The following is a 24,263-nucleotide window of genomic DNA, read 5'->3' on the forward strand; positions in this document are numbered from 1 at the left end:
AGAGCAACTAGAAAATCTGAAATATTTGTATCCTCCTCATCCCAAATATCCAGGAGCTTCCAAAGCATGCAGAACTTGAACAATCATCTTACAGAGAAGGACACTCTTTGAGGTAAACCAAACTCTCTATTGCCCTTTATCCTTGGGTTAACTGCCACATTTGGCACGGAGCAAGAAACTTAAAAAGAGAAGTACCTGCAAGTTAACGCAATTGTATTAGAGGAAGGAAAAACAGAGTTTGGGATTGTTGAGATTCATAGAGAAGGGAGGCTGAGACAAATGAGACCAACATTCACACCAGTTTTCCCCCTCACGGTATTTGCCAATTAAGCTGCACAAGGCAAAAGGCTAAGAAGCACAGCATAACGTGAACAAAAAACAGATCAGAGGTGTTGGCAACGTGACAGGGCCAGGAGGACCAAAATGGAAGTTCACGACATACCAAGGAGGAGAATCCACAAGAAACATTTCAGGCTCTCTGTCAGGAGATCTAAAAAGCTACACCCTAAGAATGCAAAAAAATTAGGTATAGACTGAATCTTACTAAGACTGAGTTCAGTCCCAGATTGAATTTAGTTGATTTGCCTCCCTGTTGCCTTCCAAGATAGGTTTAATCCTCTCTGGAGGAATATAACATCCAATGTCACTATAATTTTTATACAAAATTTCCTGCATTTGATTAAAAAAATACTTATATACTCAGAAACATGACCAAGTGAAACAATACACCACAGAAATAGGTGGCCCAGCTATTGGAGGTTCAGACATGGACTTAAAAATAGTAATAATCAATATAATCAAAGTAATATATGATAAGATGAGAACTTCACCATTGAAACTGTAAGAATCAAATAGAAGTTCTAGAACTAAAAAAATACAACTGAACTTAAGAACCCAGTAGAATTAACTGGATATTTGAGACAGCTCATGAGAGAACTAGTGAGCTGGAAAATAGATCAAAATATCCAGACTGAAGCATGAAGAGAAAAAGTAATGGGAAGTAGAGAGGGCTCTGGGAAGATGGAAGAATAAGAAGCACCAGGAAATTGTCTCCCCACTTGGACGGCAGTTTTACTGGCAGAATCTGTCTAATGTAATTAATTTAAAACTCTGGAGTCTATTGAAGGCTTGTGACTTCAGGGGAAGGCTTGGATGATAAGTTGAGGTTAATTTCTGTCAATTTTAGCTCTTAACACAGCAGCAGCTACCCATCCCCCACCTTCAGCCCCATGGTATCAGGGATCTGTGCTCTCATTGCTGCTCGCTACTTCTGATCACAGAGGTGCGGACAAAGACGAGGGTGGCAACAGTTGCAAGCTCCTCCCCTCAAGCTGAAGTGACTTCCAGGGGATTTAAATGGCCAGTACTCTCCCTTCTGCCTTCATCTTCCCCTTTTTTTCCAGTATGGGAGACAGACATTAAAGACTAGGACATTCAAAAGCAACTGCATATATAGAAAAAAATTAGAAAGTGACCATACATGCCCAGGGAAAGGTGCAGGCCCAAAAAAAGGCCTGAGGTGAACTTAGGTTTACACCTCAGGCTGATCCTTGGAACAGAGACAGCCTGCAACAATAAAAAAAAAACAAAGCACAGAAACAGAAACAATAGCAATACCTAGCGAACTCTAGGGAAAGTAGAGAATCTGATTTCCAGAGTTACCACATTATTAGATTCCAATGTCCAGTTTTCAACAAAAAATCACAAATCATACAAAGAAATAAGACAGTATGGCCTATTCAAAGTAAAAAATAAACAGAAAATGTTCCTGAAAAAGACCTGGTGGAAGACCTACTAGACATAGATGTTGAAACAAGATGTTCAAAGAACTGAAGGAAGACGTGGAGAAAGTCAAGAAAATGATGCATGAACAAAATAGAAATATCAATAAATAGGTATAAAAGAAACCAAGAAGAAATTCTGGAGCTGAAAAGTACAATAACTGAAATGAAAAATTCACTAAAGGGATTCAAAGGCAGATTTGAGCAGGCAGGAAAAGAATCAGTGAACTTGAAGAGAGGACAATGGATATTATCAAACATGAGAAACAGAAAGAAAAAAGACTGAAGAAAAATGAACAGAGCGTAGGTGGCCTGTGAGACACCATTGAGAAGATCATTTATGCATTGTGAGAGTCCCAGAAGAAGAAGAGAAAGAGAAAGTGGCAGAGAGAATATTAGAAGAAATAATGGCAGAAAACTTCCCAAAATTAATGAAAAACATGAATATAAACATCTAAGAAGTTCAATGAACTCCAACAAGATCAACTCAGAGACCCACAGCAAGACACATTATAATCAAACTTTCAAAAGCCAAACATAAAGAGAGAAACTTGAAAGCAACAAGAGAGAAGTGACTCATCACACACAAAGGATTCTCAATAAGATAATCAAGTTTTTTCATCACAAACTTTGGACACCAGAAGACAGTGGGCCTATATATTCAAAGTGCTCAAAGAAAAAAAAACCTGTCAACCAAGAATCCTATATCCAGCAAAATTGTCCTTCAAGAGTGAGAGAGAAATTGAGACATTCCCAGATAAGTAAAAGCTGAGAAAGTTCATTACCACTAGAACTTCTCTCCAAGAAATGCTCAAAGGAATCCTGCAGGGTAAAATGAAAGGAAACTACACAGTAAACTGAAGCCACGTGAACAAATAAAGATCTCAATAAAGCTAAATACATGAACAATTATAAAAGCTGGTGTTATTGTGACAATGGTTTGTAACTCCACTTTTTCTGTTCTACCTGATATGAGACTAATATATTTTTTAAAAATTATTGTCTAAAAGCTAATATTATTGTAACTTTGATTTGTAACTATACATGTTGTTTGATATGTAATTTAAGAGACTAAGGCATTCAAAAGAATTGTTAGCTTAGATTTAGGGGCACATGATGTAAAAGATGTAATTTTATGACATCAACAAGTGGAAGAGGTAGAGAAAGAGCTGTAAAGAAGCAGAGTTTTTGTATGTTATTGAAGCTAATCTGGTATAAATTCAAATTAGAGCATTATAACTTTAGGATGTTAAATGTAATCCCCATGGCCCTCACAAAGAAATAGCTATAAAATATACACAAAAGGAAATGAGAAAGAAATTGTAATGTTTCACTATCAAAAATCAACTAAACACAAAAGAGGACAGTAATGCAAGAAATGAGGGACAAAAAATCCTGTAAGGAATGTAGAAAACAAACAGCAAAATGACAGAAGTAAGCTCCTCCTTATCAGTAATCACTTTAAATGTAAATAGATTAAACTCCCCAATCAATAGACAGAGGTTGGCAGAAAGGATAAAAAATGCATAATCTAACTATATGTCATCTACAAAAGACTTACTTTAGATCCAAAGACACAAGTAGATTGAAAGCGTGGAAAAAGATACTCCATGCAAATAACCAAAGGAAAGTATGGGTGGTTAATACATTAAAAGAGGCAAAGAAAAATGCTATATGTTAATAAATTTCAATACAGCAAGAAAATATAACGATTCTAAACATTTACACATTCAGTTAAAGACCAGCAAAATATATGAAGCCAAACTGACAGAATTGAATGGAGAAACAGAGAGCTCTACAATAATAGTAGGAGACTTCAACACTCCACTCTCAATAATAGATAGAAAAACCATACAGAAGATAAGAAAGGAAATAGAGAACTGAACACAATAAATCAACTATATCTAACAGACATATTGCAGAATACTCTACCCAACCACAACAGTGTATACATTCTTCTCAAGTGCACATGGGGCATTTTTCAGTTTAGACCATATGGTAGCCACAAATTAGGTCTCAATAGATTTAAAAAGACAGATATCATACAAATTATCTTCTCTGATCACAACAGGATGAAATTAGAAATCAACAACGGAAGTAAAACTGGAAAATTCACAAATTTGTGGAGATTAAATAAGATACTCTTAAACAGCGGATCAAAAACGAAATCACAAGGGAAATTAGAGACTACTTAGAGATGAATGAAAATGAAAACACAACATACCAAAAACCAGACAAAGAGACTATAAGAAAAGAAAATTACAGACCAATACCTCTTATGAACACTGATGTAAAAATTCTCAACAAAATACTAGCAAAATGGTTTCAACAGCATATCAAAAGGATTATACATAATGACCAAGTGGGATTTATTCCTGGAATACAAGGATGGTTCAACATATGAAACATCTACCAAAAGAAATGTTAAAAAAAATTATAACAGTACTATTTGTAACAGACTCAAACTGCAAATAGCCCAAATATTCAACAACAACATTATGGATAATAAATTGTGTTATATTTACGTAATTGCATACTATTTGCTGCTACATGCAGCAATATGGATGAGTCTCACAAAGATAATATTGATCAAAAAATACCCAACACAAAGAGCACATTTTGTTAGTTACATCCATTTTTTAAAAAAGATGGTTCCTTCCCAGTTCCACTTCCAAAACTGAGGGCATCCCATATTATGTTTTTCACAGAAACTATAACTCAAGAAGGAAATTGGAGGTCTAGCTCTTGCCGCTTATCTACTATTTGTCTTCCACAGAGAATTTCTGCAAGGATGAGCAGGAGCATGCGGAAAAAATGCTTAAAACAGAATATTGCTTGGCTTATTAGCATCAAATATTTTCAAAAATTGCCTTCTGATATTTAGCAGCATCTTAACTATGCTTTTATATGTTCAATTAAATGACATACTAAGTATACAGCACTGAAAACAGATGTCTCAAATATATAAGGCCATGATAATTTTCTAACTATATACTTATTTACACTCACCTCAATTTCATAACATTTGAACTGTAATATAGTAATAATTGCTATCATTTGATGAGTATTTACTATGAGCCAAACACTGTGCTAAGTGTTTTATATCCATTATCTTATTTAATCTTTACAACAACTCCAGAAGGTAAGTTTTACTATCCACTTTTACAGATAAGGAAACCAAGACTAAGTAACTTTCCCAAAGGGTTACCCAGCCATGATTAGAATCTGGTTTTCTCTAATAATCAGGCATGTGCTCTTAGCTACCTTGCTAAATGGTGTGTCTTGTTGTTGTGCATCAGTGATTTAAAGAAATGCCAATTCAATGGTATGAAACTGCAAATGTAAGGTTTAGTATAAATTTAGCTCCAAGAATCCCTCTGTTTCCCCTCCCTTAACCTCTATTTTATCCTCACTTGACTCTCTTGAGTCATGTTATACTACAGTGGCAATTGAAAAACTAGAAATATCATAAGGAAGAGGAGAGCATTGATCCCTTTCCTTATCTCATCAAAGAGTTCATGTCCCAAAATAGGGTTACCATTGAATGTTTCAGGCCCTGTTTTTGCTGTCTTTTCCTGGGGATGGAGTAAAGAGGGAAGCTGTACAGTAACATTCAGACTTACTATTTTTTTTTTTGTAGAACAATGGAAAAGAAAGAATTATAAAATGTATGCTTAGATAGCCTAAAAATCAGAAGATACTTGTACTTCGATTATTTTTTATCTTTACCTTTACACCCACTTCCTTTTTGAAAGGTTCCAGTTTTTTATTTGTAATGAAAGATTCCTTTGCCGTGTCACATGAGGATGCATATCATCAGCAGCATGTTTCTCAGCTGCCAGGAACCAGACTCCTGCTCTTAGACCTAGGGAAGACTTGTTATCATGACTCTGCCCTTGGATTGTGTTCTTAAAATATGTTCTTTCTGGAGATAACAGCCTCAAGTGAAAAATGAATCTGTACTTACAAGGTTGAAGAATTTCAGCCCCTGCACCCTGCTGCAGCAAGAGGACTAATAAAAACCTTGAACCCATTACTCATGTATGAGAACAAAGGAAGCTTTATTGAAGATCAAATAAAAAATATAAATAGTGAGTCAGGCAGCACATGAAGTGAAGATTCCAGCATTCTTTTTTGCTCATATTGCTTTTAATGACCTTTGAAATTAAAGATCAGATAGAATTCAACACAGTGATCCTTGTAAAGCTTGATTTTCTATATTTGCAGATTCCAGCTATTCACCTCTTCACCCAGAATGTCACTTCTCAACAAGATGTCTGTCTTCATTGCACTTTTCATATCTGTTTATCAGGAATCCTAATCAGCAAAATGTGTACTTTTAAAACAATCTCTCAGGACTTTCTGCATTAGATGCTCATTCATTCACTCACTCAACACGTGCTGAGTGCCTCCTAACCCTGAAGATTAAAAAAAGAAAGGTCAAAAGGTCTGTCCACAGTATGCTCACTGTTTAACAGGGGAGATAAACAAACTTTTTAGAAAATTATTTTTGTGGCAGAGTTGATGATTGAACACTATATTTCTCAAATTCAAAAAAAGTAATTTATACAATTGATCTATTCTCCTACCCCTTCATCCAGCAGGACCAAAAGAGAAGCTGAATTCAGTAATTAATGGTATCTCAGACTCCTGGGGATCTAACAGTCTCTCAAAGATAACTCAGTCTCTTCAGGGATGTTGATGCCCAGTCTTTCAGCTTGCTTTCCATCTCCCTGGCCTTCCTCTAGGACAGCATCTGAGTATTCCAGGGAGAGATTTCAAGTCTCAAAGAGGCTGGGGAGAGGGGGTCTAAGATCCACAAATAAGATCCAAGACCCAAGAATAAGTCCTCTGTTGATTTTTGGGTCCTCTGTGACAAGGCTTCTGTGTGGGACCAATTCCTGGCCTCTCTTTTGCAGGTCTTATTGATGAAGGTGTGCTTTTTTTCTCTGAGCTGGCTAGGCCCTAAATGTCCATCCTGGCTCACTAAGCCTCAATTTGACTCTATTTAGCATTGCGTATCCCTCTCAGTTTCAGCCCACCGGGTTCAGCTTGCCAGCGCTAGCATCCTTCTGGTAAGTCTCCTCATAGTAATACCATGCAGGTCCAACGGCTCAACTCAATTACTTTCCTTACCACACTCCCTACCTGCACTGTGGGACATGCAAACTTCTGGATCTCTTCTATATACTAGAGGAGATAAGGGGGGTTTTGGAGGGCTAATGCAGGCATTATAAGCAAACCAAACCTTTCTGTCATTTAAAAAGCTTTTTTTGGATTGGATAGCATCCTGTGAGGTCATCTCTTTTCAGAGTTCCAAATAGGAAGTAGGAGGAAAATCTCAGAGTTGGTGGGGGACAGGGGGACCTTTGTGGGGAGAATGTCTGTGGAGCTCAGTCTGATCACTTACCTTCTCTTACCTCTTTTTCTTCTCACAACTCTTAGGCCCGAAAGGGTGGGATTTTTCACATTCCTATGTGGAAAGGACATATGTCTTCTGAATTCTCTCTGGCCATGGGAATTTGATGTTCAGGTTGGCCTGTCTCTGTTCTTGATATTTTAAAGAGGATATAAAAAATTAGAGATTTATGTTCTTTCTCTACAATGCTTGGCTTCTAAGAATATTGTTATAAAAATCACTCAAAAATCCCATTTTTGGTAGTCAGTAGTTGAATATCAACTACTTTCTTTTCCATTCTTCTTTGCTATCTCCAGAAGACGGATATTTCTGAATAACTAGAAAGTTACATTCATGGAAATATAAAATTAAGTTTACATTTTTATATTTATTATGTATTATGTATATTTATTGCATCTTATGATGTTTAAAATAGATTACATAGTTGTAATTTTAATATATTATATGCTATAACATTTTAGAAGATACTATCCCCATTTTAAATACATAAATTACAACAGAAACATCAAGAAGGAACACATAAGTGTGCAGATAATTAGAGTAAAAGAACCAGAAAGAGAATTAATTAAATTGCTAGAATTTGTTTTCTTTTGGGAAACTGGAGAAAAATATACAGTCAATTTTCTTGCCATTATTATCTCTGAGAATTTTCATTAATAGAGCACAGGTTCTCCAAGGACAATGTCTAAAGCATAGTATCTTTTCCAATAAGCCATTTAGACTGAAGGAAAAACAAATGGGGAAGTAAAATGCGATTTATCAATTAATGAAGAGCCCTTAAGGGCTTTAGGACAAAGTTGCTTTATCATCCTTAAAGTTAATACAAATCAAATAGCATTACTAACATTGGATACTTAGGAATATATTTGAAAATGAGCGTGTGTGTGCACACACACACAAACATACACATACATTCACAAAAAGGCCCGGGAAAGAAGAATTACAGACTGATATTCCAGGTAGATGCTAGTGATCCATTCAGTCATGGATGCCCTGTACATCTCACTCTATGCCCAGCTGACACTGTTCTCCCTTTTCCATGTGAGCAGCAACTCAATTGTACTATGCTGAAAGAAGTTTACTAATAAAGTCGGATTGTGAAACGTTTGCATTAATAGAGTCAAGTTACAATTCTCAATTCTCTTTGAGGCCAGTGATACAACTATGAGTGTCCAAAACACAGACAATATTGTTGAAACTTATAGACACTACGTGGGCAGACAAAATGTTGCCCAATGTTACATCTTTTGAGTTTAGTTGCCTCTCTATCCAGGCAGAAGTGAACTAACTTGTTAATGATTCTGTAGTATTCAGTTAGCTGAAGACAGATAAGTCTTAGACAGTCAAAGAATATTCCGTTGGCTTCTATGATTGGTTGCACAAGGAAGAGTTGAACTGGTTGTTGCCATCACAGCCAGATGCCGTTTATCCATATAGTTTATGCCAAAAAGAAAGGCACAGAAAAGAAAAATAAAACAAGTCTTTTCTGACAATAAGACAGTAAAGCTAAAAATTACCTTTTGAAAAAGTAATGGAAATAAACTACAACTAATGGAAAATTAAAATTTAAAATTTGTAAAAATATATGAACTTAAACATAATTAAAACTAAAATTACAAAATATTTTAAAAATTATATAGACCTCTGGTAAACATGGCGGGTTGAGTAGGCAAACTCAAAACCTAGGAAAAGCAATCTCTGGAGTCAGAAAGGAGGCCCTGAAGAAGTCCCATGAAAAACAACTTTCACTGAGTTTTCCTCTGGTTTTTTGATCTTCTCTTTACCTTAAATTTTCTTAATTTTGCTACTGTTTGAATAAATGTGGGCTTGTTTTATGCACCCACTAAGGATTTGATATGTTCCTTTTCATGTCTTTTTTCAATTCTGGAAAATTCTTAGTTATTATTTCTACCATAATTGTCTTTCTCCCATTCTGTCTATGCCCTCTTTCTGGAATTTCTTTTAAGGATCTCTTAGAATTGGTGATTACATGCTTCATATTTTCTACCTTGTCTGTCATATATACTGTCTATTTATCTCTCTGTGTTGTGTTTTGAATGACTTCCTCAGCTCTATTTTCCAATTTATTAGTTCTCTCTGCAGTAGGATCTGGTCGATGGTTTTATCTATTGAGTTATTTCATTCAATGACTATCTACATCAATTGATTCTTTTTCACTCTCTCCTGTTCTTTCCTAGTAATTTCTGTCACCTCTTGTATTTTAATACTTCGAACATATTTGTTTAATCTCTTTCAGATTGCTCTATTAACTTTTTTTAAGGTAAAAGTGTTCCCATTTATGCATCCAATGGCTTTCTCTCAAGTTGTTTTGTTCATTTCTGATGTTTGTGATTTTTTTTTTTAACGAAGATTAGCCTTGAGCTAACATCTGCCACCAATCCGCCTGTCTTTTGCTGAGGAAGACTGGCCCTGAGCTAACATCTGTATCCATCTTCCTCCACTTTATATGTGGGATGCCTGCCACAGCATGGCTTGCCAAGCAGTGCATAGGTCTGCACCTAGGAGCCGAACCGGCACCAAAGCAGAACGTACGAATTTAACCACTGCACCACCAGGCCATCCCCAAGTTTGTGATTTTTTTTTATGAGTAACTATAAAAATAATCACCAAACTTGTGTAATTAAAAATCAAACTTGACCAAAAATCTAGACAAAAATGTCATGGAAAATAAGAGTGTGGAGTTAAATGATTCTAAAGCTTTTGCATTGTTTGGGAAGAAGATATGGCTAATGATTAATTTTAGTCCTTGCTAAACTAAGTTAAATTAAGGTTATGTGCTACAAATTTGAGGTTAACCACTAACAATATATAAATAGAATGCATAATTTCAAAACTACTAGGGGAACATAAAGAGTTAAGAAAATTCAATAAAGTCAATAGAAAGCAGAAAACAAGAAAATATAGAGAAGCATAATAGAGTAGTGCCTCCTTATCCATGGGAAATACATTCCAAGACCCCCCAGTGGATGCCTGAAACTGCAGAGAGTACTGAACTCTATATCCTATGTTTTTTCCCATACATACATACATACCTATGATAAAGTTTAATTTATAAATTAGGCACAGTAAGAGATTAAGAGCAATAACTAATAATAAACTAGAACAATTATAACAAAAAACTGTAACAAAAGTTCCATGAATGTAATCTCTCTCAAAATATCTTGTACAAACTTAATGCCTTTTCCGTCTTAACTAAGCGCTTATCACGCACCGTGGCCTTAACTTTTATAATTTGAGGTGCAACAGCAAAACTAACACAAATCTCTTTCTCCTTCTTCACAATCTCACAAATTAAAGACTCACTCTTGCCACAGATCTTAGCAACCTCACTATATGATTTTTTTTCTTTCCTTATTAAGTCAGAACTTTCACCTTTTCACTTAAAGGAAGCACTTTACAGCTTCTCTTTGTCATATTCAAATTGCCAGCATCATTACTCTTGCGATTTGGGGCCATTATTAAGTAAAATAAGGGCTGCTTGAACACAAGCACTGCAATATCATAATGTGACAGTTGACCTGATAACCAAGATGACTACTAAATGACTAACAGACAGGTGGCGTATACAGCGTGGATATTCTGGACAAATGTCCCAGTGGGCTGGAGCGGGCTGGCTCAAGATTTCATCTCTCTACTCAGAGTGACACATAATTTAAAATTTATGAATTGCTTATTTCTGGAATTTTCCATGTAATATTTTTGGACCGAGGCTGATCTCAGGTAACTGAAATTGTGGAAAGTGAAACTGCGGGTAAGGGGGACTAATATAAATATAAAACACAAAACCGAGTACATCAGTACTCACAATGTTGCAAGCAGATTAAACACATTTATTAGAAGTCAGAATTGGTCAGATAATATTTAAAGAAAAAGTCACTGATATGATACTAACAAAAGACAAAGTAAATTACACCAATAAGATAAATATGCTCTGGGAATGTAATGTACAAAATGGTGACTATAATTAATAATACTATATTTTATATTTGAAACTTGCTAAGAGGCTACATCTTGAAAGTTCTCATCACAAGAAAAAAAATTATAGCTAAGTGCGGTGATGGATGCTAACTAAATTTATTGTGGTGATCATTTCACAATGTCTACATGTATCAAACCATTATGTTGCATACCTAAAACTAATGCAATGTTATATGATTATTATATCTCAATTAAAAAAAATTAAATTGCACCTGAAGATTGAAAAATAAGAAGAGGGAAATATTAATAAAGAAAGGGATTAAGTAAACTCTGGGTTAGTCACTTGATAGAATGCTACACAGAAGCTAAAAAAAATGATCTCTCTCTATCAATATGTATAAATACATCAATCAAGCTATAGGTCTATTAGCATAGTTTTTGAAAATACATTGAACATAAAAGATATAGAAGTATATATCAGCATGGTAGTATTTATTTGCTTTAAAATAATATAAAGCAATGTTGTATATTGTTCATGAATTTGTAGATTTGTAAGATTTAAAAGTGTAGATTTGACAGATTCACCTCAAATTCATGATAGAGGTGGCTTCTATGGAAGGAAAGAGAAAAATTATCATAGAACAAGAAACAAAGATAACTTTAATTTACGATGTTTTATTTTCTTTGCCAAAAGGAAGAAAAAGTCAAGAATATAACAATAAATACACTACTTAATAAAGTAGAATAATAGGCACATTTAAAGAACACATTATATGTGCCAGATATATATATAGTAATTTAAATATATAAACACATCTATGTGCCATATACATAACTATACATATGTATACTATATGCATATATATACTATATATATACTAATTTAAATACATTTATCACTAAGCCAGGAAGAACGAAAATCAATTGCTTACAAGTAGCTAGAAAAATGAAATCTAACACAACTAATGAATACAAAAGGAAAGAGCTACAAAAACTAGAATTTAATAAATTAGAACAGAGAGAATAAATAAACAAATCCAAGAGTTAGTGCCTTTGAAGAATTTTTAAAAATAGAGATAATACACTAACTAGCTTTATTTTTTCAAAAAAGAGAACAATAGAAATGAGTTATATCATTGATACGAGAATACATCCTATAATTCTACGTTAATAACACGAAAATAGATAGGCAATCTTTCAGGAAACAAAAATAAAATGTATTGACCCTAAAGGAGGTAGAAATATTTAGCAGGTCAAAGGTCATGGAAGAAATAAAGAAATTTATTAAATAATTATCCCTTTAAAAGGCACTGGAACTGAGTAGTTTTATATGTTTATTCATCCAAACATTCAGGGAATAAATAATTCTGGTCTATTTAAATTTTTCCAGAACATAGAGAAAGAATGTTTCCAATTTCTTTTCTTACATATATAGTTAACACAACCCTGATACCAAAATCTTACAGAGAGAACACAAAAACCAAAGGACTCACCAATTTGCTAAATGAAATACTAACTAAACAACCTAAATTTTTATTAAAAGACTAAGCTACAATGACTAAGTAGGATTTGTTCTGGCAAGAGATTAATGGTTTGATATTAGAATATGCATTACCTTTATTCATCAAAGGAAAAGCATCAGAGAGATACTGAAGAGGCATTTAATAAAATTCAGCATCTATTCTCAATAAAACTTAAAAAATAGGATTAGAGAGTGACTTTTTAACATGATAAGATGCATAGCTTAAAATAATTGAACAATATCATGTCTCGGAATATAACCCTACAGAAATTCCCGTTAAAGTCAAGAACAATGAAAGAAGCATATGATCATAAAGATTGTATAACACTGTCCAGGAAATGCCAGCTAGCACAATTAAATAAGAAAACTATGTAAAAGTTTAATAATATTGGAAAGAGGAAGCAAATTTATCAATGATTATAAAATGATATGATTGTCCACTGGAATAGCCTGAGAAAATCACCGGGAAAAAAACCCCTAGAACGAATGAGTTCAATAATGCAGCCAGTTCCAAATTAAATATTAAAAGTTCCGCAGTTTTTCTATATTTCAAATATAGTCAATTGGACTATATACTGTTAAATAAAATACCCCGACCACAATGGTAATAAAATGTCAAATACCTAAGGATAAAATGAAAAAGAAATGTGTAGGGCTTACAAAAGGCTGCTACAAAGCACTACTGAAGGAAATCAAAGGCTTGCCTTGCAGTGGAGACATAGCACGTCCCCAGATGAAAATACTCAATATGTTAGAAATGTCAATTAGCCCAAAATTATCCAGTAAATTGAATGTAGTCCCAACAAAAGTTACTTTTTTTTTTTTGCAACTTGCCAAAATTGTTTTAGAGTTCATCTAGAAGAACAAGGGTACAAGAAGAATCCAATTTTCTAAAAGGTATTCTGGCAAATTGTATCAAAACACTAAACAAAATATTATATGCTTTGACATAATAATTCAGCTTTTAGGAATATATTCTTAAAACATAATTGGACAGGGGCACAATAATACGTATACAAGAATATTCAAAACAGCATTTTTTATAATGCAAAAGTGTGGAAAGAACAAAATGATTAAATAGATTATAAATATAATTAAATACAAAGCATATATTAAAATAATGAAAGCATTGGAATATACTAGTTTGGAAAGATGTTTACAAGGTAGATGTTACGTGAAAAATTAGACAAAATATTTATAAACCACATATTTGTTTCCATAGAAATTAGACCAGAAGAATGCACACAAAATATTGAGCTTTAAGTGTTGGAATTTTTAGTGCTTTTAACTGTCTTATTTTTTGCTTGGTGGTTTCTTTCTTTCACGCATTACATTATATTATAAACAATAAATAAAAGTCAAATAAAGCACGTAAAAAGAAATCATCATATAGCTATAGGAAATTATGTCCTGTCAATTCTCCTTCCTTAAGATCACTACATCAATGCTTTCTCCACTGACCGGACCACTGTAGCAAGTTTCTAACTGGTTCCTTTGTGGCCACCTCTCTACTCTGCCAAGAAAAGTAGATTTGTTAACATGCAAATATGAGCATATTTGTCTCTGTTAACATTATCCAGTGATTCCTTATTTGGTATAAGAGAGTATTGGGTATAATACAATAAACACCTTAGTATAGTGATGACATGCACTTCCTTTCATTAACTGGATCAACCTTATCTCGCATCCTCCTCTTCATGTATCAGGGCCTACGCCATTTACTTACCTATAACGGTCCCATCTATTTGCTTAAGATTAGCTTTTGCTCATTCTTCAGGTGTCAGTTTCAAAGTTACCTCTCACAAGAGCAATTCCTGGACTTTAAAGACCATTTCTGTCCCTTTTCATCTCCCTTTCTCTATTCTCTATCTTAGCTCTCACTTTTTTTTCTCTGTAAACACTTATAATTTGTAATTATCTTATATACTTATTTTTATAGTACTTTTAAAACTGACTCCATCACGATACAGTAGTCTTCACGCAGGCATGGACTGAGCATATTTTGTTCACTATTCTAAGGACTTTGTTCAATAAATGAATAAATGAAACCTTGCTCCAAATGGAGATAGCTTTAGCTCTCTGAATGTATTCAGCTATTTCAATGCCTCTCTTCACATGTTCAGTTTCCTCTGTCTGGAGCATTTGTCCTTCTCTGGAAAGTCTGGGGAGTGTCTGGTCCTATTTCATAACTTGGCTCAAGTATTACTTCCTCTGGAAATCCTGGTAGAATTGACCACTCTTATCTTTGGGCCCTGCTGAATAGTTCACCCTCTTACACAGAATCTATCACATTCTATTGCTGTTGTTAGTTCGCATATCTATTTCCCTTCCTAGAAAGTAAGCGTCTGCTGGGCAGGGATTGGTCCTTATTCATATCTATTCTCCCAGTGCCTAGCACAACATGTAGTTGGTCCTCAGAGATCAATCAGAGTTGGTTGGATGAATGAATAAATGCATTTCTCTGAAACACGTCAAAGCACTTGTGATTGATATCTTCATTTTATGCCAAATGATTCTTATTAAAAATCACCACAGGATTATTGAATTTATGGTAAGAAGAAAAGACAAGAGTTTTCCAAAGCAAACTTTGAAGGATACTCCATCTCTCTGTAATCAATGGAATTTGTGAAAATAACCTCCATGGTCCTTGACCAATACCACCACCAACTTCAGCAAGAAATAACAGTTGGAATAAAGGTTAAAGCCATTGACATCACCAGCCTCAGCCAAGCACTACACTGCATTGCAGCTGCGTGGCCCTTTGAAAGCATTTAAATTGAGCATGGCCTGGAATTCTCAAATCTTTGGTTTGTATTTCACTAAAAACAACAACAACAACAAAAAAAACTGCACTGACTTATTCTCTGCTCACCACCTCTGAACTGGAGGCGCTCTTGGCTTTGACGGGACCAAGCCTCAGGAAACTGCCTTTGTCCCAGTGGCACTGGACACCTTCTTCTTTTCGTTTTGGGACCATGATTATGCTTTCACCTCCAGGCCCACAGTAGTCATGTTACTTCCTCAGCTTCAAACTCACACAGTTATGCACAGACAGCCTCTGGTGCACAAATGAGCATAGAAGAACCATCGCTGCAGGTGCACAGACGCTTTTATAATGAATTACCGCCTCCTTACTGGGAACCAGGAGAAACCTGCTGCGTTCGTCACTTTTTAGTTATTAGGCAATGTCTGCAGGCACTCAAGATTTCTATTCCACACTCTGTGCCTTTTTCTGGAGCAGAAAGCAAGTGCTATAACAGCTGTGTGTGTATTTGTTTTCTTTGGGGCAGACAGAGGCCTAAGAAACCACAAAACGGTCTGGATCACAGCTCTTCCTTCACTTACATAAGGATTACAGAGGCAGGTGCATAGTGTTTGTTTCTTCTGAGTGTATAAAAAGGCCTCTGAGTTTTCATATTAATAATTTATAAGTAGCCTATCATTACTGTCATATGTATGGTTTGAGTGCTGTCTTAGCTACGCTACAGAACTACTTTAAAAGACACGCTTGATGGGTGTCTCGGCCCTGTATACCTGCTTCATATCAGCATCGTGATCCTTACACTCACATTTGAGGATCAGCAAAGTGAAGGATCACAGCTACCTGGTATAGACAAGATCTGTGTTGAGTTGAAACTCTCATTCTAAACATTCTAAAGAAAATATTTGCCGTTTTAGGCATATTTCTCACTCCACCCTATTCTACTCTTGATTGTCCACTGAGGTGAAGAGCAGACTGTTTCTGAAAGATCCACATCCTGAAGCACCCAAAGTCTGGACTTTTTCCTAATTTTCAAACCCTCCAAGCTTGTATCTACTTTAAGGCCCATGTGGAATTGCTTGGTCATACATGATCATTACATTTTTAATTTTTATAGCTATTGCCAAACTGTGAAACACTGAATTTCAGAAGAAGTTTCTCACATGGCAATTTATCTAGAGATATGGAGGATGTGCTAAACGATATAATGTTAATGGTCGCAGTAACTTTGTAGGTGATGCCCAAAGCAGCTGTAATGTTTGGGTCAAGAGCATTTGAAGGGGCAGGAACATTGGCCAGGAGGAGGAATTGCAGTAGTAATGATATAAACAAGGCAAGTTGTGACACTATTCATAATTAGGAGACCATAATACTATCCAACATTAGTATGTTAGACCCTTCTAAATTCTTTCTTTGTTCTAATTTTGTTGTTTTTTCTTGTTACTTTTGAGTTCCTATAGTTTTATACTGATTTAATTTAGGTTGGATTTAATCCAAACTGGGTTTTGCAGCAATAAAGTTTCTTTTCCTGAAGACTTCCGTGTTCCGTATTTATTAATTATCTGAAGACTGCAAATTCTATTAAAAGAGGGTTAAAGAAATAATTCTGTGAAATCCTTTGATGCTAGATGTGCACCTTTTGTTTTAAAGAAGAAGACCAGAAGGATCTAACAAAAGTGTGAATATGTCTACAAATCCAAGTCAGAGAGAAGTGTTGCAACTTTCTTTTTCCTCCTCATAAATCAATTTAATTCATATTTTAAGCCTCTAACCCATGAAGCCGAAAACATAAGCATTCATCCTTCCTGGACTTTCCCATCCTGGGTTGTATCAGTTCTTAGATTTTTATATAGGTGAACATATTGGGTGAGGGGCATCTGGTCTTCAGTCATTCTGCCACATTGACAGTCATTGAAACATCGGCTGCCTGCATGACTCTTTCAGTACCAACAGATTCCTACTGCTTCCATACGTATTTGGAGCATAGAACCCTTTTTTGGTGAGATTGCCTGTGCTTCCTTCTGCCTGAACACCACTCAGCCATTTCTTCTTGGAGGTCTCAGCGTGTTCCCTGTGGTGCTACTGAGAAGCTGGACATAGGTCTCTTCTCCAAGGGCCCACAGATCTCTGTCTTCTCTTTCTACCCCCTAGCTTGTAGGGGTGATTTTCAATTTGATGGAAATCATTTGCCATTTGTCCATGGTATTGAGTTTCCTTCTTTCTACTTCCTCAGCAAATTCCACAACCAATCAAGTCTCCTAAAGCTTGGGCTTTTAGAAAACAACAGACAAACTGACTTTTGGTCTATTTTTGCTTTCTTCTCTGACCTGTATCATCTCTCCTGAGGTAATGAGGACTCTCCTGAGAACTAGCAACCTTGAATGTGAATAAGAGAAGGTGGACAGTAGGAAGAGAGAAAGGTTAGTGAATATCAAAAAATATTATTCCAGGAACACAAATAAGGCACAGGTGTTCTGAAAGCAGTTACATTGTCATACACACTGAGTGACAACCAAGACTAATACAGAAGCTGATATCAAGCAGGAAGACCACATCTGGAGTTAGCCGACAGCTTCTTCATCATCTTGGTGGGGAAAGAACTGGTGAAATCTGACCTAATAAAAATTTATCAACAGCTTTTTTCATCTTCTGAGAATAATATGAGCTAAATCCCTTCAGTTTAGAATTTGGTGCCTCTGGAATCCCCCAATGCTTCTTTGAGATCTTGCTTTCTAGAATCCATTCGTAGCTTGTATATCACTGATACCCTGGTCATAGTATCAGCAAAGGATGGAGCAATGGAAGACACTCCATTCTATTAAAACATCAAGTTTTCTGCTAAAAAGAGGAAAAGTAAATTGGAAATTGCAGTTGCTTTCCAGAGATCTGCATGTCTCAGTCTGCATTGTAGTCACCCTATGTAAGATGTGTCTATTCAAAAATAAATTTTTTTAAGGAAGGTCGCCAGCCTTCTAGAGACCACTCCATTTCTTCCATACTTTTTCCCACAAAAGGCAGACATTCCTGGGCTGCTTCATTATCTATCAGAAAAAGTCATCCCAGGGCATTCGGCTCACCAGAATAAGAACCCTTTTTCAGATTGTTAAGAAGCTACTGAGTTTAGAATCTCTGTTCTAACATCACAATGAATGTAAGCACTGTTGCTAAAAGACAATGCTCATCTGACATCATGGAACTGAAATTAAGCACAAAATTACAGATAGCATTGGAATATTATTTACTCACTTCTCAGAAACAATATCACCTAGGCACAGATGGATAAATAAGTGCTCACTGTTGTTTTATAGGACAAGCAATTAGCCAACTGCAATAAGCATACATTTATAATTTTACATATCACAAATTAGACTCTGGCCCAATATGCCAGGATCTTAGAAATCATGATTTCCAAACTCATACCAAGAAAAAAGCTGAAAAAACTGAAAAACAACAACTATTTTCAGATTCATCAGAAAACTGAGGTCACAGAGCAAACCACTGTCCCCCAAAATGGAGAAACGGGTGAATACAGAGGATCACAGCTGACCAGAGCAGACACCCAGGAGTATGAAACCTCTGCGAGAACAAGCACCAGGGTAAGAAAATTTAAATTATAACTGACAAATTTCTAGAGCTCAGCGTAGACAAGTTTGAGAGTTAAAAACTCTGGGGGGGTGGGGAGGGCTCAACCTTAGAGGAGCCCCCATACTTTTGTGAGTTTTACCTCCAGGAGTCCTACTAGGTGTGAAGATCCTACACAGTGAAGATATGGTAAAAACATCCTTGTGTGTTTAGCCTTGAAATTCACCCAGAGTATTCTGTTGCTCTCAACAAGGCTTGCCCTCAAGAGAAACTATTTTACCAGAACCAAGCTGACTGGGGTTTTCTCAGAGCCTAACTGACCTGGGAGAAAGGAAACACACAACTCTAGCCCTCTCTAGTCTTCCTGACTCATCTGCAGAGGTGTTGATTGAGAAGCACTTCTGAAGGTCACAGTCCAGGGATACAGGCTTCCTAAAAGTCTGAGACCTAATCACGGGACTACAGAACCCTTTCCCTCTCCCCACACCTTACCCTCAAACCAATAAGCCTCCTGTAGAATAACCAGGGGATGCAACTGAAAGAATTGTATGCCTCAGACATTGTTTAAGAAGAAATCTCTAAGGAAACCCAAAGACAACAAGGGGAGACGAACACAAAGGCACCAGGGGAAATTTTGGCCTCTGACACCTACAGCTGCAGCAAATAGTAAACATAGCCTAACTCCTAGTAAAATAAACATAAAACTTCACACAAAAGGCCTACTTACCTCAGTTCATTTTACTCAGTACACTATGTCTAGCTTTCAATAAAAAATTACAAGGCATACTATACGACAAAAAGCAGTTTGAAGAGACAGAGAAAACATCAGAACCAGAGTCAGATACGGCAGGGGTGTTGGAATTATTAGACTGGAAATTTAAAACAATTATGGTTAATAAGCTAAGAGCTGTCATGGAAAAGATGGACAACATGCAAGAACAGATGGGTGATGTGAACAGGGAGAAGGAAATTCTAAGGAAGAATCAAAAGGAAATACCAGAATCAAAAACAGTGTAGCAGGAATGCAGAATGCCTTTCATGGGCTCCTCAACAGACTGAGCAAAACCAAGGAAAAAATCAGTAAGCCTGAAGAAATGTCAATAGAAACTTTTAAGACTGAAATGCAAAGAGAAAAAAAGAATAAAAAAGACAACAGAATATCCAAGAAGTTTAGGACAACTACAAAAAGTATAACATATACATAACAGGAATACCAGAAGGGAAAGAAAAAGATAAAGGAACACAAGAAATATTTGAAGCAATAAGACTGAGAATCTTCCAAAATTAATGATAGACATCAAACACAGATCCAGAAAGCTCATAAAACATTGAGCAGGATAAAACAAAAAGTCTACACACAGGCATATAATAGTCAAACTGCAGAAAATCAAAGACAAAGAGAAAACCTTGAAAGAAATCAGAGGGGAAAAAACACCTTACCTACAGAGAAGCAAAGATAGGAATTATATCTGACTTCTCTTCAGAAGCCATTCAAGTAAGAAGAGAGCGGAGTGAAATACTTAAGGTGTTGAAAAAAAACCCCACCTTTAAAAGTGAAAGAGAAATAAAGATTTTTTTCAAAAAAACCCAAAAGTTGAGAGTATTGGTTGCCAGGAGACCTGCCTTGCAAGAAACATTAAAAGAAATTCTTCAGAAATAAGCCTTCTGTTCTTCTCAATGTGATTCACATGAGTGGCTTAAGGAGCTCCTATATGCTGATGACCTTCACATGTCTACACCTCCCATTCAGATTTCTATTGAAGGTAGATACATAGCCTTCTTCTGGGCCTATTCTCCTAGGGATAGACTCTCGTTTCTTCCAAGGGTGGCTTGCTGCATGTTCCTTAGTCAGAGACTAGAGGCTGGAGTACAGCCCACCTCTGGCTGAGTGTGCAGACTGGCTTCTTACTTGATGATTCAGGACTCCATGAGTAAGTGTTCCAGTAAGCAAGGTGGAAATTGCCTGCCATTTTATCAACTAGCCTCAGAAGTTATGTAGCATCACAAGTTCACCGAAATCAAGGGGAGGGGACGTAGATCCAACATCTTTATGGGAGAAGTAGCAAAGATTTGCATGCATGTTTTTAAAACTCTCATATTTATTAAAGGTGTTTGAGAATGAAATGATAACAAAAATGATGAGCTAAGCTTGACTAGCTATGTGCTATGGTGTGAGAATGGTATAGAACTTTAATTTGAAAGACACATGCTAGAATTAGGTTTCCAAAGTTCAGAGGTCATGCAAGGAACATGTGGATTCATTCATTTATTTATTCCCCAAATATTGAGAATACTGTGGTGAAAAGACAAAGCGCGTGATCTCATGAATTTTACGTGTTGGTAGAAGAATGGTGAGTAGTGAAACAGACAATAAAGAAGCAATGGAGTACTTGGACAAGATGCTTTAGGACAGTGATGTATCTCTGAAGAAAACAAATCAGGTTGATAAAGATTCAGCATCTGATAGGAAGTTTAAAGGATCTAGTTTGCCACAATCCTGAGAACAGGATACATGAGTTATGTAAATCCAGAAAATCTACATAAGGAGGAAAAGAGCTGAGATGATAAATGTTGAGTGCTGGGCAACAATTTCCAGGAGAATAGAATATCAAAACATTGACGTTTAAATGTCATACAAAAGATCAGATGTGGAGCCAAAGAAAGGAAATGGAGCCCGGGGTCAGAAGAAAGTTGTAACTGGAACTGAACAAGAATGGAGTTGATAGAAGAGCAAAGTAAAGTTGCTGTAATATTTCTCTTTGGTGGATGGGGCTGTCTTAAAGAACAGAGGTGGGGCACACCAATATGTAAGCATTGTGTACAGAAAAAGATATAGTAGAGGGAAGTTATTTGCAAGGCATATAATTGTCAATTGATATCTGGAATATACTAGGAACTCCTGCAAATTAATTTCAAAAAGTCAAACAACCCAGTGGGAAAACAGGCAAAGGATATGAACAGGAAAATCATAGAACTCAGTCTCACTATAATCTAGGAAATGCAAAATAAAACAGTAAAATAAAATGTACAATAAAAATGAAAAAATAATAGCAAATTATCATTAAGTGGTATTCCCCCTACCCCTCTACATGAAAGCAGACCCGTTTTAGTGGTTATAATGATTAAACTAGATACATATACTAACAGATAAATGCCGAAAACAATGTGGAGGGGTAACAAGTAGAAAAAAATGTAAACAATATTATACCATTTGGATAAAGTTTAAAAATATGCAAACTATGCCACATAATGAGTTTTGATATATCTACATATAATACAATATGAAAATAACAACAACAACAACAACAAAATATGCACTAATTTAGGTTATTGCTGAGGAGAGAGGAGAAGAAATTGAACTGCAGGTGCGGGAGGTGTTGCACTGTGGCCTACGAAAGTATGCGCTGTCTTCTTTTTTTATAAAAAAATAGATCTAAAGCAAATGTGGCAAGACACTAAGGTTTGTAAAATGTAGCTGATAATAGTACACCATTTTTATATACTATTTGAAATATTTAACAATCATTTTCTTAAAATATTAGAAACACAAACTATATGGAATATTAACATTTAATTTCTCTTTGTGGGACAATTGGGGAAAGCCTCTTGTTCAGATCTGACTAAGGAGGTATGTCTGTCCTTTTCCAGTTTGGGTCATATTCTCCTTTTGTAGACTTTTTTTGGTATCCAATGAATGTTTAGTCCTGTGCCTTATGATTGAAATGTTTACTTCTATACATAGAATTTTAATATTAATTATAGAAAATTCTCAGTTTCTGCGCTTTAAATATTTTAGAGTCATACATGAAGTGCAGGGTTTTTTTTAATCAAAGTACCTGGCAACTGGTACTTTTCTGAAAAATACTGACTATAATTCTCTTTGTGTTTCTCTCAATTGAGTTCTCAATGTTGCTGTTTTCTATGTTGTGATGGGAGACGGATTTTTTTCTAACTCTCTGGTGGGAAATGGACAGCTATTACTTTGGGTAAGATCTGGAAAAAGACTTATTCATTATTCAGATATTATAGATTTCATGATATTTCATCTCCAAAATTATTTAAACACCTAGTTGCTACTGCTAAGCAGCATCCTGGGATAGAAGCGTTGTTCCATCCCATAGCCATGTGGACCATACCAGAATACAGAGAAATAGCCCCCTGGAGACTCATGAAAGAGATACCACCCTTACATGGGTTAATGCAACGATTTTGCAAAGGGTAGGTTGTTAGCTAAGAGCAAGTTTTGTAGCAATTTAAATGCCAACTCAAATGCTCCAGTATTAATGGGCAGTTGATGCTTTCCCTGTCTTAATCCCAATGTTCATAATAGTAACAGTAATTTCGGAAATTGCTTCCAATAAGATTTTGCTCAAGTTATTACTCCTAACGTTTGATTTCTTCTGCTTGGTGACATCACATCCATATCAAGCACTCATTTCTGAATAAGCTCTAAGCTTTGGCTGGGGCAACCTGAGGCTTGCTTTCTGCCAGGCACACTGGAATGCAAAACTCACAATGGTTTCCAGATATATCAGTTCCCTGCCTGTCTAGGACATTGCATTGCCACATGACCTTTGCCAAGTCACTTCTTTCTGCCCTCCCATAACATAAGGTTGTAATTATGATGATCGCCCTCATAGAAATGTGATGAGAAGCTATTCATAACAAAGACTGTAAAAATTGCAAACATGATGAGAGAGTCACATATTAAACTGTATGAAAAAGTTCTAAATCGAATATCCATTTCCGCCCTGGCTTGACGTGTCCTTAAAATTTATTTGTAAGGACAACAGTAGGAAGAGTGCCTCATTAGGCTCTTCTGTTAATGCTATCCACTAAATATATTTTTTTCTGACCCCAAATATGGGCTTGATTTTCAGATAAATAGTCTTTGTGTGTGAGAGATATTTTTTCATTGTTCTCTCATCAGCCACATGGTCTTTCTTTTTTCTGTCCCAAGAAAACTGAGGTCATTTAGCTGGTTTTAAATTGGCAATGTGATCTTGCTCAGTGCCAGACACATGACATATTCTAGTAGTCGTCTGGACTTGGGTCTGGGATCATATTCCCTTCCATCCCCAATATACGTTCCAAACACTTGTGAGTGCGCTGGAGGGCACAAGGCTTAAAGGGGTGAGATCAGGCCAGGCTGGCATCCACTCTGTAGGATTCAGGGACAGAGCCATACTTCAAAGTGGTGTGAGGGAGTGATTGACAATGCACCAGGGCTGCTCATGGTAGGTGGAAGGACAAAGGGAG

The sequence above is a fragment of the Equus asinus genome, chromosome 25 (assembly GCF_041296235.1).
Source record: "Equus asinus isolate D_3611 breed Donkey chromosome 25, EquAss-T2T_v2, whole genome shotgun sequence".
Taxonomy (NCBI): domain Eukaryota; kingdom Metazoa; phylum Chordata; class Mammalia; order Perissodactyla; family Equidae; genus Equus; species Equus asinus.